The 13,808-nt window shown below is 46.0% G+C and overlaps 1 protein-coding gene across 15 annotated transcripts in view; it reads right to left on the bottom strand.

Moving 5' to 3' along the window:
• The window catches only part of PTPN5 (protein tyrosine phosphatase non-receptor type 5), a 90,249-nt gene extending 82,987 nt beyond the window's left edge, over window positions 1-7,262 (bottom strand). For 8 of the 15 annotated variants that reach the window (XM_064452561.1, XM_064452560.1, XM_064452562.1 and 5 more), the window contains exon 1: window positions 6,321-6,414. The gene's annotated coding sequence lies outside the window, so the exon portion shown is untranslated. The other 7 variants (XM_064452555.1, XM_064452552.1, XM_064452551.1 and 4 more) reach the window with 7 other exon arrangements.
• Window positions 7,263-13,808: the final 6,546 nt, after the last annotated feature.

Here is a 13,808-nt window from a genome sequence, read left to right as displayed (position 1 = left end):
AAATACTCCACTGTCAAGTACTTAGGAGCTTGACATGAAAAACGCAACTTCCAACTCACTTATTACAAAGAAAATCTAAAATACTTACTGATTTTTACCAGAATTCCTCCAAATATTTATTTTTATTTTGCAAGGACAATTTCCTTCAAGCATCTTGTTTGTTGCTTTGCATGCATCAACACTCCCCCACTATCTGACATCTGTTCCTTTGCCATTTAAAACAATGTTATACTTTACTGACTTAAGTTGATAGACTAGTGCTATTCTTACACCAATTTTCAACATCTAATTCCTAATGACACATAACGTAAGTTATCTTTACCTGTACCCCTTGTATTTGAGCACAGGGTATACATCTCCAGACACACAGAGAACTCACAGGATCTAGAGAGACTGTGATTTCTAGGTATAATTCTGATTTCAGTAAATATGTATTTCAACAAGTAACAAATGTCACAGAGTTCCTTCTCTGCTGCACTAGCAATACAAGATACATCATTACCTCAATAAACAGCTACGACTGTAAATAGAAAGTGATCTTCTAAATAGAAAGTATTCTGTTCACTATACAGATACAGAACAAGGGAGTGGATATCTAAACGGACATGTAACTTTAACTTCTCACAGTGGGTTTATAGATGAAAATACATATCTTTACCAAAGCACATGTACTTTGAAGATCTTTGTGCTTTTGTTACACTTCAGCTTGCATTGTTATTGAGCTGCTTCTGGGGTTTTAGTTCTCCTTTAGGTTTAGATGTGATTTCAGCAACTTCTGCAATAGTAAGTTATACCTAAGAGACTGTCTACACAGGGGTACCTACCAGAAGAGCCATTCTGAATATTTAGGCATATACATTTCCAAGTTCAGAGTCTGCTTCTGTAAAAGGTGTGCATGTGCGGAAAATAAGCTTGGTACGTTAATGTTAGCAAAATTCCACATGTAAATTAGAACTCCATTTCTCAATAAAATACATCCACCCGTATCTCTCAGGGTCATGTAGGAATGAATGATAGGATTTGATCACTGCCTACTTTTAAATAGAAACATACTTTGTAAGATTGCTTTCTGCATCTACTGTTTCTTACAAGAACTGTGTAATGAAGGTGAAAGGAAGTGGAAACTGGAGATGAGATTATTCCACTTTTTGAAACAGAAAAATCTAAATCCACTGGACTTAGTCGCTAAAATATTCACTAATATTGATTTTTTTTTTCCTCCCAGGAGCAGTTATCAATCTTATAGCTGCCAAGTATAGTATTATTTTTATATTTATTATTGGAGTTACAATTGTGTGATGTATTTCAGGGGATAATGCGCAGTGTTAACTTGCTAGCCTCCTGATCTGTAACCTGTTCCTTACTGACAGGACCCTATACTGCAAAAAGCCTCAGTGATAAAAAAGGCTTTGCAAGGGTATGAACATCATTCATATGAAATATTTTGCATATTTTATGACATCAAAGATTTCATGACCCTTGTCAACTGCAGGTTCCAGCCTTCCGCAAATGAACTAACATCTTCAGAACTCACAGCTTTCAGAATGGAGACTCCTTTGGAACCAGTCAGGCTGTAAAAATTACACCATTCATTTTCTAGGTTTCCTAGCAGTGCTAGAAACAAAGTAGTTCAGAAACGATGAGTGCAGATTCAGGTTCACCAGGGTAAATAAAATTCCTTCCTCTAATGTAGAGGTATTCAATTCATATTCACGTGTAGAGAAAATCTAGTTGCTCCATAGTCATATTAGCGTAACTGAACACAAACAAATGCACCTACACAGGTCCTGAAAGCAGACTCTAGCACACTATTAAGTTTCTTTAGTGCAATAACTTGTTGTAAAGCCAAGGACATCTAGTCCTCCTTAAGACTTACAATTTCAGACTAGACTACCGTGCCATCTTACGCTGTCAGTGTCTGCCAGGAACTCTGGAGCTCTATCCTCCATCAGCTTCTTTAAGGAACATTCTTACCTTGCACAAAACTGCTGTCTTCAGAGTCCTGGGTGCTCATTAGCACTTTTAATGAAACATGGTCTGTGGACAAACGAGCAGTAGAACAATTCTAGTGATATATGAATTACAGCATTTGAGTGATTTTAAAAAGCAGTGGAATTAAGACTAGCTGTGTCATAGCTTACACAGTTTGATGAAATGGTATATGCAGGACCCGAGGGAATGGCAGAAAATGTACCTGGGGAGGTTTAGGTTGGATATTAGGAAAAGGTTCTTCACCCAGAGGGTGATGGAGCCCTGGAACAGGCTCCCCAGGGAGGTAGTCAAGGCACCAAGCCTGACGATATTCAAGAAGCACTCAGACAACGCCCTCAGAGATTGGGATTGTCCTGTGCAGGGACAGCAGTTGGACTTGATGATCCTTGTGGGTCCCTTCCAACTCAGGACATTCTATGATTCTATGCACACAGATATCAGTTTGGATAGTGACATTAGCTGTGTGTGTGACACTGCAGAACTAGCAAGCAGGCTCTGCACATTGCAGCTATTAGTAATCTTTCATTGAAGCTTTCAAAATCTTCTGAACCTCTGGCACATCCAGGAGTACCAAGTCTGCACACACAGGATTATGAAGACAAGTATCATCCTAAACAAATTAATGCACATAAAAGATATTAAATGCACTCAGCACTCTTTCTAGCACTCATTGCTATTTGAACCCAGCATCAAATATTCAATTCTTTTAGAAAACATGGTCTAAATGGCTTCATTGTACTGTGGTGATTGACAAGGCTAGTCTGAAGGTGTTTATCCCATTCCACATACGGGAGATCACAATCTCCCTGTAACTTAAGTGAGTTGCTTATACCTGAAGAGTGAGTTTGTGTCAAAAACAAGAGTTCCCATTAACACATGCAGGTGTGTCAACAGGTCAGCATTGCTATTAAAATGCAGGTCACACTATCTAGCTGTTAATACACATAAGCACAGTAGTAAAGCACAGAATGAAACTAGTTATGATAAAGAATCACAAAGAGAACAAGAAACATTTTTTTATGCTAGAGGTCCACTTCTTAAGAATACTGAAGACTTTGGGCAGCTACCCTTGACCTTAAACCATCATCAGACTGTTACCTTCTACCACACCAGCCTCTTAGAGCTGCAAACTGGGATTTGAGCCCCACTGAAACAAGTTATGAAAGGCTGCTCCTACCCCAAACAGGTTAGGAATCAGGCTACAGGCAGAGATCACTAAACAGGGGAGGGCTAAGAGGAAAAAAAGACACAAACCAAGAACATACAGAACCACTTACTGTAATTCTAGCTGGTCACAAATCAGGAGTCTTACAATGCAGGAGAACAAATCTGACCTCAAACATGCAAATTATTACCATACTAGCTCTTTAAAATGTTGCTCAAAATCACAGGTCAAGTTGGTTCCATACCATTAAGGGAGGAGTCTGCAAAGAGCGAAAAAAGAATTACTGTGCCTGAGCTCCACGGTGAGATAAAAAAAGATAAAAAATCCTATGACCCTCCAGAGACATTCAAGACTTGTCCTTTTTGAATATTGTGGCTCGCTCACTATGCAGTAGCACATATACATATAGCATACACATACTGTGCATCTCTTCTGGCCTTATTCCGCTAAAGATGCCTCAATACAATCAGCTCTACAGTTCTTAACTTTCACTTGCATGTTTTGTTTGCAGGGAGTCTCAAACACCCTCTAAAGTAGATGCACTTTATATACAAAAACTAAAAATAAACTCGTTAAACCATCAGCTTAAACCAAGAACCCGTGCCCTATCATAGGTTGAATCTTAGGTCCTCTCAGTCACACTTTGCTGTGGTCTACACAGGATAAGAAGCGAATAGAAAGAGAATGGCGATAATAAAATTTTCCGTGATTTTAGTGAAGATAGGGTTCTGTCACACACCTTTTAAAAAGCCACAATTTAGAAACCCTCTTCTACTAAATCTTACAGGGCTCTAGGCTCCACAGCCTCTTCTGCCTTTTGACTCAACATCCCATGGGACAGAGTGATCTGGTTAAGCAAATAACAACTAACAAAACCTAGGAAAACTCCCTGACTTTTAGCAAGGCTTTGTTTGTAGATGATTGCAAGGTAAAGCCAAGCAAGTGGAATTCTTTAACGTAGTCTGTTAGACAAATTTACTCATTTTATTCTGGAAACAGAAATTTCCTAATTTGTACACTAACTTCACTCCCTTTGTTGAACAAACTTAATTTCCCTATCTTATCTCTTCTGTTGACAAGCCTGAAACAGAGCTAAATGGCTGATCTTTTAGGCAGAGGCAGAAAGTCAGAACAGAATTTTTTTTTTTCCTTCTGTGCTGCAAATCAGTGTAAGTGCTCCTGCTGCAGCAACATCTGCCTTTCCAGATACTAAGAAGCAGATACTGGAAGGCATCCTGCTACATAATGCAATTTGAAGATCCATAAACCAAAATAAATGCTTGTAAAGAACTTTTCTTCCCCCCCCCCCCCCCCTTTTTTTTTTTTAAGCATAAACTGCATAACAGAAAACAGCCCTTCCATTTCAAAACAGTTTAGGTACTTAAAAGCTGAATATGTTTATTTGCTTTTCTGCTTTGTACCTTATCGATATTAATTTCAAAAGATGCCTGCTATAATAATCCAGATTTGCATTCTTGTTGTGCATTCAACCATTTATCACACTAAATTTTTACTAAATTGATAGTCTTGCTACTTAGAGGCTCTTGTTCTACTTTTACATGCATGACATCCAGTTGGCAACACTCTCTGCAGTGGAGTGACAAACGTTTTAAAGCTTAGCCCTTAAACCACAACAATAATGCTAAATGAGAAGTAAACAAGAAACAAAAAACCCCAAATCCTACAAAGAATAATGCCTATTCAATTACAACAAAATTAATTATACAAGTGAGCATGATGTGCTTACCTTCCCGCACATACCTACTGAAAAAGTTGGGATTCATCATATACAAATATAAAACAAGAGTTCTGGTGTCCATTTCATTCACATTCAAGGCAACAGGCTAAATTTTCTCTCAATGGGTGCGTATTGAGCCCCTGAACAATCCTTGGCTTCAGATATACAACCCTAATTCAAATATATCAATGAAAACATTGGCAAAAGCACTATGTTCTGCTAGTCCAAAGGAACAAATTGGAAAACAAGTGTAGGGCAAGCAAAGAGAAAATTTTTACTTCAGATATTCCACACGGTAAACATTTAGCACTCTGCCATGTACCACACAATTTCTGCTGAAATCAACGTGAGCTCTGGATCTATCAGAGATTTGAACTTGATCCCTTAACTGTATAATTTATACAAAAAATAAGTTATCTCAAACTGCCTAACAAAACTGTGATCAAACCAATAAATTGCTTCCTAAATATATACAACACTCGTGAAATAAAATAGGGCAATGCAGCCACATTTCTTATGAATCTGCAATTTATTGCTCTTAACACAAGCACAGAATCTGATCCTCAGCTGTAAACCTTCACCAATCGGGTGGCAGCCACTGGAGCTGAATCCAAGCCTCGGAAACTTCGTAAATAACACTGTATATAACAAAGGCTTACCCTACTAAATTTGGGTTTCTTTTCCTAATGTAAGAATCACAGTCTCGCTAAAACGTAATTGCATAACAAGACAAGCATATGTAAAGTTTGACAAAAATCCTCTTATTTGCAAATAAGGGACAAATCCCAGGACACATGAGAAGCCTCTCTTCTGTTCCACCAACATCCAGCTGCACTAAGTCTCCAGCTTCCCAACACTTTATTACCTACAACGCCAACTATCCTGCTCTCAGCACTGCCATCTAGTAGAAAGCGGCAGCGTACCACGGGCTGCCCATCACATCAGCTCAAGGCAGCACTATTCCCGGAAAGCATCGCAAAGCTGTTGCTGCTGCTAAAATTTTAACTGCAGCCAGTAGTGAACTACCGACTATACCGGTCTGAGAGCCGCCTCCCCCAAACCCCTAGTCCTTCCCAGGCGAGAACCGCTAAGCCCACACATCGGCCTCTGCTCCCCATGTATCTTGGCGTACTCTTTGGCGGGGGAAGACAGGAGAAATTCGCATGGCGAGGACCCCACCTGGCGCACGCCGCCACCGCGCCGGGGCCCGGCCGGGGAGGGCAGCAGGCGCCCCGCGGCTGCGAGCGGCGCCGGAGGAGACGGGCCGCCGCCCGCCCGCCCTCGCCACCCCTCGCAGGTTCGCGGGCAGCTGCGTGGGGACCGCGGGAGCGGGCACGCACAGCCGGCTGCTCCCCCCCGTGCTCTCCCCAGCCCCTCGCCCGGCAGCCCCTCCGCCCATCGGCCGGGCTGACGCGGCTTGCCCACCTCCGAGCACCGTCCTTCCCCGGGGGACCGGGCTGCTGCTGTCGGCATCGCATTCCCCCCACCCCCCCCCCAACCCCGCGCGGCAGGACGAGATGCGAAGCGGCTGCAGTAAAAGCCAAGCAAAGTACCTGCCCTGCCCGCCGCCCCCACCGCCGGCCGAAGGCGCGGCCCCAGGCGCGCAGCCGCCCCCTCCCGCCCCGGGAGCGGCCGTCGCAGCACGGTACAGCCTTACCTCCCCTCCCCGGCTTCAGGGATCCGCCACCGCCTACCGTGCCCGCCCCCACCTGCGCCGTCCCTCCCAGCCCCGCACTCAGGTGCGGAGGGAGCACAAAGGCAGAGCCGCCCGCTGCGGCGCGGCGCGTGAGGGCCCGCCGCGCCTCTCCCCCGCCGAGCCCCCAGCCCTGCTGCGCGCTGCACCGGCGCCCCCGCTCCGCTCCCCTCCCCGCCACTGAGCGCCCTGCCCGCCTCAGCCAGCTGCAGGGCGTGCGCGCCGGCCGGCGTGTGTGTGTGTGTGTGTGTGTGTGTCCGTCCGTCGCCCCCCTCCCCCTCCCCCTCCCCCCGAACCCGTTACGACCGCTACAACTTGCCCCGCGCCTCTCCTCAGAGCCCCCTCACACCCCCCGCCCCGCAGCGATGCGGTTGTCGCCGGGACTACGAAGCGCGCCCCTCAGCCTCGGGGAGATCCCCGGCCCCGGGGAGAGCCGAGGGGATCCCGCCACCCCACGTACCCTACCCCCACCCCACCACCCCCCGCCCCACCATTGACACACACCGGGCTCGCCCTCCGGCGAACAGCAGGGGCAGGCGGTCCCCTCCGCCGGCGCGCCGCCCCCGCAGCCCCCGGCGGACACGTACACGCAGCCCTGCCAGCACCCGGCCTCCCCGCCGCCGGAGGCACCGAGCCCTCCGCTTGGCGCTCCCGCCAGACAGAGCGGCCGCCCGGCCCCCCCGCCGCACGCACACACCCACCCACTCGGCGGCGGCGGGGGGACAGGTGATGAGCGGGCAGGAGAGGAGCCGCCCCTCCCCGAGGCGGGAAGGTCTGTGGTGCAAAATCGCTCCCGCCTTCCCTTCCCACTCCCCCCATCCCTATTCCTGCCGATGCCCCCGGGAAGGGCTGTGAGGCTGGCAGCAGCGACAACAGCCGCCCCCTCCCCCGGGAAAGCTGTTCTCCCTCCTTCTCCCTTGCTCGCCTTGCTGCTTGACTGACAGGGAGCCTTCCAGCGGCCGCCCACGCGCGCTCCCGTTTTCCCTCAGTCGGAGAGGGAGATGGCGAAGGAGAAAGCATGAATGAAACCGCCTGGCAGCGAGCGGGAGCGCCCGGAGAGAGGCCGGCCCCGGCGCCCGGGAGAGCCGGAGCCGCCTCCGCAGCGAGGCCCCAGGGGCCGGCGGGGTGGCGCCAGTGGGCCCAGGTGGGTAGGACGGCGTGCTGCGGGCAGCGCTGCGGCGGGGCGGCCGTGCCCCCGGCCTCCCCTGTGGGCTGCTGGTTCCCGCGTGGGGGCGGGAGCGCCCGGCCGCAGACTGCCGACATTGCCCCCGCCTCCCTTCTCCGAGGGCGCCGGGAGGCCGTTTTAAGAGGCAGCTACCCCTTCTCGGGGGTTTGTTCCTGCCTTTTGACCTCCAAATTCCTGGGGCCGCATCTGAAGAGTGGCTGGAGGTCATGGGTCCCTATGGTTTAGTGCAAGTACTTTAACTAGTGTGGTTGACTCTGTGCTGAAGTGGATGAAGAACGTGCCTCTCCTCAGCTCAAGTCTGGGTAAACAAACTCAGGGCAGGAGGTTGATGCCCTCTCAAACGAGAGCCATGACTGTGGCGACGTGGCTGATCTCCTATAAACCTACTTGGCTCCACCAAAGGCAACCAATTTTATGCTGATAAAACCCCAGCACCTAATACCTGAACTAGGGCTCTTGTTCGGAAGTACTAGGAGGGAGAAAAGGATCTCAAAGATTGCTTTAAGCCCACTTGGTTTTTCCAGTGATTACTTGGTACTGTGGGATAGCCTTGCGATCCCTTTTTCACTCAGATCAGTTGTCCCTTAAAAGGTTGTAAGTTGTTAAACACATACTTCACAGCCTCTGGCTGGAGACCAGAGGTTTTCCCAGTGCTTTGGCATGAATACCATTGAGTTTGATTTGTGATGTTAGTTTTACTAGCTTAACTTACTGGAGAGTCAAAGGATTAAATGTTCAGGTCATGGGGGCCTATTAAGTCAGTGAAATTACCTCAGTATCCTTTCACTGAAGGTCAGTAATTCCTCCAAGTTACTTAATATCTTATAGTTTCTTAATTTTATTTATTGGAATCCTTGACTGGGAAACCCAAATGTATTTATCTATCTAAATCTCTCCTACAATTTAAATTGAACAGGGTGTTTTTCTACTTCTGACTATGCATGGAATATTTTGTTATATGCCATTAGATACATTGCATGCTGCACTTGAGACGTATCTGCATTTGCAGTTACATAATCGATAAACATGGGGTTTTGTCCTATGAATCTAGAATCAGATACTGAGCTGTTTTAAATCAGTATGCCTCCACAAATTTAATGCCTGCCAGAAAACTTATATCAGCTAAAATTTGAGCCTCTGAATTTAAAAAGCTGCTTAGGATTCATATGATGAGAAGTGTCTTAGTAACTTTATTTTTTAGATTTTGCTTTCCTGAAAACTGAGTGCATGATAAAACATTGTCAAGTCCTTTGCTATAGAACAACAAATATAAGATTATAATTGAGATGGGTCAATGCAATTCTTTATGTATTTGTTTTATAAGGTTCTTATGTTTGTGCTAATAGTTCAACATGACTCACCTACAGTACATATTACTGCCACAGCTGTTGTAAACCTTCTTCTGAGTCAGAGAATGACTTTATGACCTAGAATTCTGGCAGCGAGTACTATCCTAGTGATTTTCCCAATTAAGAGAGAATTGCAAGTTGGTATCAGTGCAGGGTGAGTCAGGGTTTGATGTAAGAGGCAAAACTGGACTTATCAGTTACTACTGGGCTAGCTCAGTATCCTCTTCCCTTCCAAAAGTCAGTGGCGTGAAAACCTGGAATGAGCCTGTAATGGGAACTCCTCTCAGAGTTCAGAAAGACTGCAGTGGACCTGGCAATTAGCTCTCCTCGGTCCCAAATGCTCCTAGATACTGTGTCAACCATCTGCTGCTCATTGCTGTGGGGTGCACAGTAGTTTTTCAGGGGGATGGGGCCAGCAGCAGTAAATAGTTGAGAGGCAGCAAGGCTTCTCTGCTTTACTCTGAGAAACTATTTTCCTGCTTGGGCTTACCAAAGTGCAAGAGGTATGCATTTAAAACCACATGTGCTACTGCATGTGGTCCTCTGCATTTTTTTGCTGAAAACCAGCCCAAATCCGCCCCAACTGATTTTGAATAACAAAATTTGGGTACCCCGTACCCTGCCAACTGCTTGCTGCAGAGAACATGTTGGAATCAGTCAACCAGCAACTCTCTGTTACAATTGTATCAAGAAAAGGGGCCAACATTTAGGGTTGGGTATACGGCTGAGCCACGAGGGCATGGTGAGCTTGAATTTAGGCTGGTTGCAGCCTGGCATTAGGGTTTGTTCTGGTGTTTGTCGCCCTGCCAGTCAGGGTCTAGCAGGGTTAGGGTCTGGCTTGAGTCTGGAGGGCAGTGAGAGGGAATTGTTGCTGGGGAAGGCAGAAATCACTAGCCTGCCACAATTAGGAAGGGTTTTAAGTATGAGATTGGGGTGAGGTTAACATCAGACATGAGGCTGAGGGTGAAGATTAGAGATTCAGTGACCACCCTAGCTATGGTTAGGGACTTCAGTGTCGACTCTGACAGCTACTTTCTACTAGGCAGGCAGAGGTTGCTGACTTTGGGTTACAGCTAGGATCAGGGTTGATCTTTAGGTGAAGCACAGCTGATGAGCCAGGCCTGAAGTAGTGTTCAGAAGGTGCTACCTAAATAATTTTGGGGTATCCACTGATATAGCTATAGCTGAAATTTGGGTTAAAATTTGATCTTGCTGCAAGTGAAGCACTTACTCTAAGCTGGGTCTGAGGCAGCTGTTGGAGCAGGTAAAGGATCCTGTGCAAAGGTTAGGGTGGAAATAGCTGAAAATTTGTAACACTTGAAGTTGATGCACTGCTGTATTTGTGTCCTTGTTAACGCTGTATGTCCCTTTGGTTTTGTGGCTCAGGAAGTCATTAAAAAAATCTAGTCCAGCTGGTTTCTAAATGACTTTGTTTTTTATTTCCCTTTTGACTTTCTAACTGCTTGCAGCAAAGAGCAGCCAGGCCCTCACAAAATGCTGCTTTCGGTGAAATTCTTCTTAGTGGATGGGGGATGTGGGTTGAGACCGCTCTCTGGGACTGTCTTTGACATAGAGTTACATATATATATATATTTTAAACCTCAGGTTCATAAATGCAAATCAGCCTTCTGGAGGTAAAAAGTCAGTGAAGGTTTTATGACAGGGTAGACACACTGAGGTCAAAATGTTACCTGGGGTGCACTGGTGGGGTTGCTTCCTTTCCCTGTGTTACATCTGCAGCAAAACAGCTGACCTGCACTAGCAACCATGACTTAACACCGATGCAGTACTCCTCAGACATAAGAGCAAGCCGTGTGGAGTCATAGGCACCATTGCGAGTAATCTTTGTGGGGTTTTTTCAGGATCTGTGGCTGAGAAAGTAAGAGCAGCTTTCTGCAGCGAAAGCCCTCTCCAAACACGAAACTGACGTCCTCAGAAGAACGATGAGCTGTTCAGCTGTAGCTTTCATGCTTCTTGTTGCCACTCAGTAGTTCCTTTTAAAAAGAGAAGGAAGATGCCATTGACAACATAGCAGATAAAACAGCACAGTCCTTAGTGGACTCACATTGTCTTGGGGAAAAGTGGCAAAGTAGCAGTTAATAAATAATGCAGCAGCTCCTGAATTAGCCAAACCTGCATTTCCTTCAAATTAGCCAAACCTGCTGCGTTTATCTCACCATTCTGGCCATGTTGATACACATGGGCTGCATCTTTTTTTTTTTTTTTTTCCCCTCCCATTTTGCAGTGTAAGGAGAGGATTAATCCTGCTTCCAGTGGGAAGAGTCCAGTGGAACCTGGCAGGCTTTTATATTTCTTTTCCCTCTCTTGGTTGCTTCAGCCTATGTCTTCTTTTAAACAGGATGCATCTCATACAGAGGTGATGGAATGAATGAGCCAGAAGGCTAACCAGAGGCATCAGAGAGCTGATGAAGTCCACTGTACACCAATGGGAGAAACATTTCCAGCCCAGCTCAGTAATTCTGCATCAGGTATGCGAGGTCATACAAAATGAACGTTTCCACATTTTCTTAAGGGTTCTCCAAACCACATTAGGGACAGCTTACATTTGGCCTCAAAGTCAGATCATATCTCCCCATCTCTTTCCTCTCCCAAGGTAAGTCAAGGAAGAAGGATTGGAGATGGACTTACTCTGTCCAAGTATCCACAAACTACCAAGAGCAGGTCCTTCAGTAATGGAGGGTTAGTTTTTTTTTTTTCCCCTGCACAAAAAGTTATTCCAAAAATCCTGAACTATTGCATATATAGTTATATTTATTTTTACTTTGAGCTATGCCCTACTGTGTCTGTTGTATTTTTTACAAGTTTAACCTTTCATATAAAAAATATCTATAAATAAATGTCCATGGGACCAGGCAAGATACGTCTAAGGGTGCTAAGGGAGTGGTTTGTCAGTATAAAGCTGCTTTCTCCTGTCTTTGAAAGGTTGTGGCAACTGGGGGAGGTCCTTGGTGACTGGAGAAAGGCAAATGGGATGCTCATCTTCAGAAAGGAGGGAGATCTGTGTTACTGCAGTCTGATCAGTCCCACCTCAGTCACTGGGGGGGTTATGAAGGAGAAGTACCTACAAGCATTTTCTAGGCACATGAAGGAGAAGGTGGTGATTTGGAATGTCAAGAATGGGCATATCAAAGGCAAACCATACCTGACCAGTCTGATTGTCTTGTATGAAGAAAAGTTTACTTCAGGGAACAAGAGGAAAGCAGTAGATGTTTTTTACCTGGCGTTAGCAAGGCTGTTGACTTAGTCTCCTATAGGATCCTTGTAGACAGCTAGGGTGGTGTGGAATGATAGCTGAGCTGCAAGGTGGATAAGAAGTTGGCTGAGCCCCAGGGCTTGAAGGGTAGTAGTCAACAATTCAAAATTTATCTGGTGACTGGTTATTAGCCATGTTCCTCTGGGGCTGTTGCTGTTTGACATCATTGTCAATGACCTGCAAGGGATGGACTACAACCTTGTTTCACAAATGAAACCAAATTGGGGCTGCTGTTCAGAGAGAAGTCACGAAGCTGAGGAATGGGCCAACGAAACTTCATGATATTTTGAGGCAAATGTAAAGTTCTGTGCTTTTGTGCAATGTCTTGTATTTTTGTACCGTATTTTCTGTATTGATGGAGTAATCTCATGTGACAGTACAAGCTGGGAACCATGGGGCCAGAGAGCAGCTTTGCAGGAAAGGATGTGGGAGTCTCAGAGCATGACAAGTTGAACCTGAATCAGCAGTGTGCCCTTGCAGCAATGAAGGCTAACTGCATACTGGGTTACAGTAGCAAAAGCATAGGCAGCAGCTGAGGGAAGTGATTTCACCCTTCTGTGAAGTACTTGTGAGGCTGCATCTGGAGTTCTGAGTCTCCCTATACAGGAGAGGGTCTAGTGCAGGGCTTTCAAAGGTGGTTAGAAGCTGGAGCATGCTGCTGCAAAGAGGGGGTAAAAGCACTGAGGGTTTGGTTGGGGTTTTTTTAACCTGGATAAGAGAAAGCAAAGGGAGGATCATGGTGCTGTCTTCACCTACCTAACAGTGAGTAATAAAGACATAATCAGATTCTGCATTGCAAAAGAAGAGGAGACAAGTGCTCTTAAGTTGTAACAAGAGCTACATTCTGACCAGATACAAGGAAAATGTGACTACTTTCACAGTCAGCATGATTAAAAACAGTCACAGGCTGCCCAGAGAGATTGTGGTATCTCCATACTTGGCATTACTCAGAACTCAGCTGGACAACACCCTGAGCAACCTCATTTAGCTTCCAAGTTGGTCCTGCTTTTAGTAGGAATTGGACCAGATGACCTCCAGAAGTCCCTTCCAACCTGAATTATCCTATGGTTTTAGAGGGAATCTTTGCAGTTAGCCTTTGACAATGACTCTGTATCCTGATTTTCAAAGGAGGAAGTGTAAGATTAAGGCAAGGAAACAGGAAGAACAGTGGGGTAAAATGTCAGGTAGTAGGTACTAAAAAGGGGCTAGAATAGAAGCTTCATGGCCAGAAGCTTTAGGAAGAGCCTATGCAGTGGGTTCTGGTTGGCGGAGGAAGGAAATGTATGTGAACCATCTGCAGGAACTGACTTGGGTTGGTGTGGAAATATTTTGTTGAACAGGCAAAATGCAGGGAGCTTTGTATGAAATGCTGCCTGCTTAGCTGGCCCCTTTGTTTTGTAGTAACCTCCAC

The sequence above is a fragment of the Phalacrocorax carbo genome, chromosome 5, assembly GCF_963921805.1.
Source record: "Phalacrocorax carbo chromosome 5, bPhaCar2.1, whole genome shotgun sequence".
NCBI classification, from domain to species: Eukaryota; Metazoa; Chordata; class Aves; order Suliformes; family Phalacrocoracidae; genus Phalacrocorax; species Phalacrocorax carbo.
This window is presented reverse-complemented; position numbering and strand designations above follow the sequence as displayed.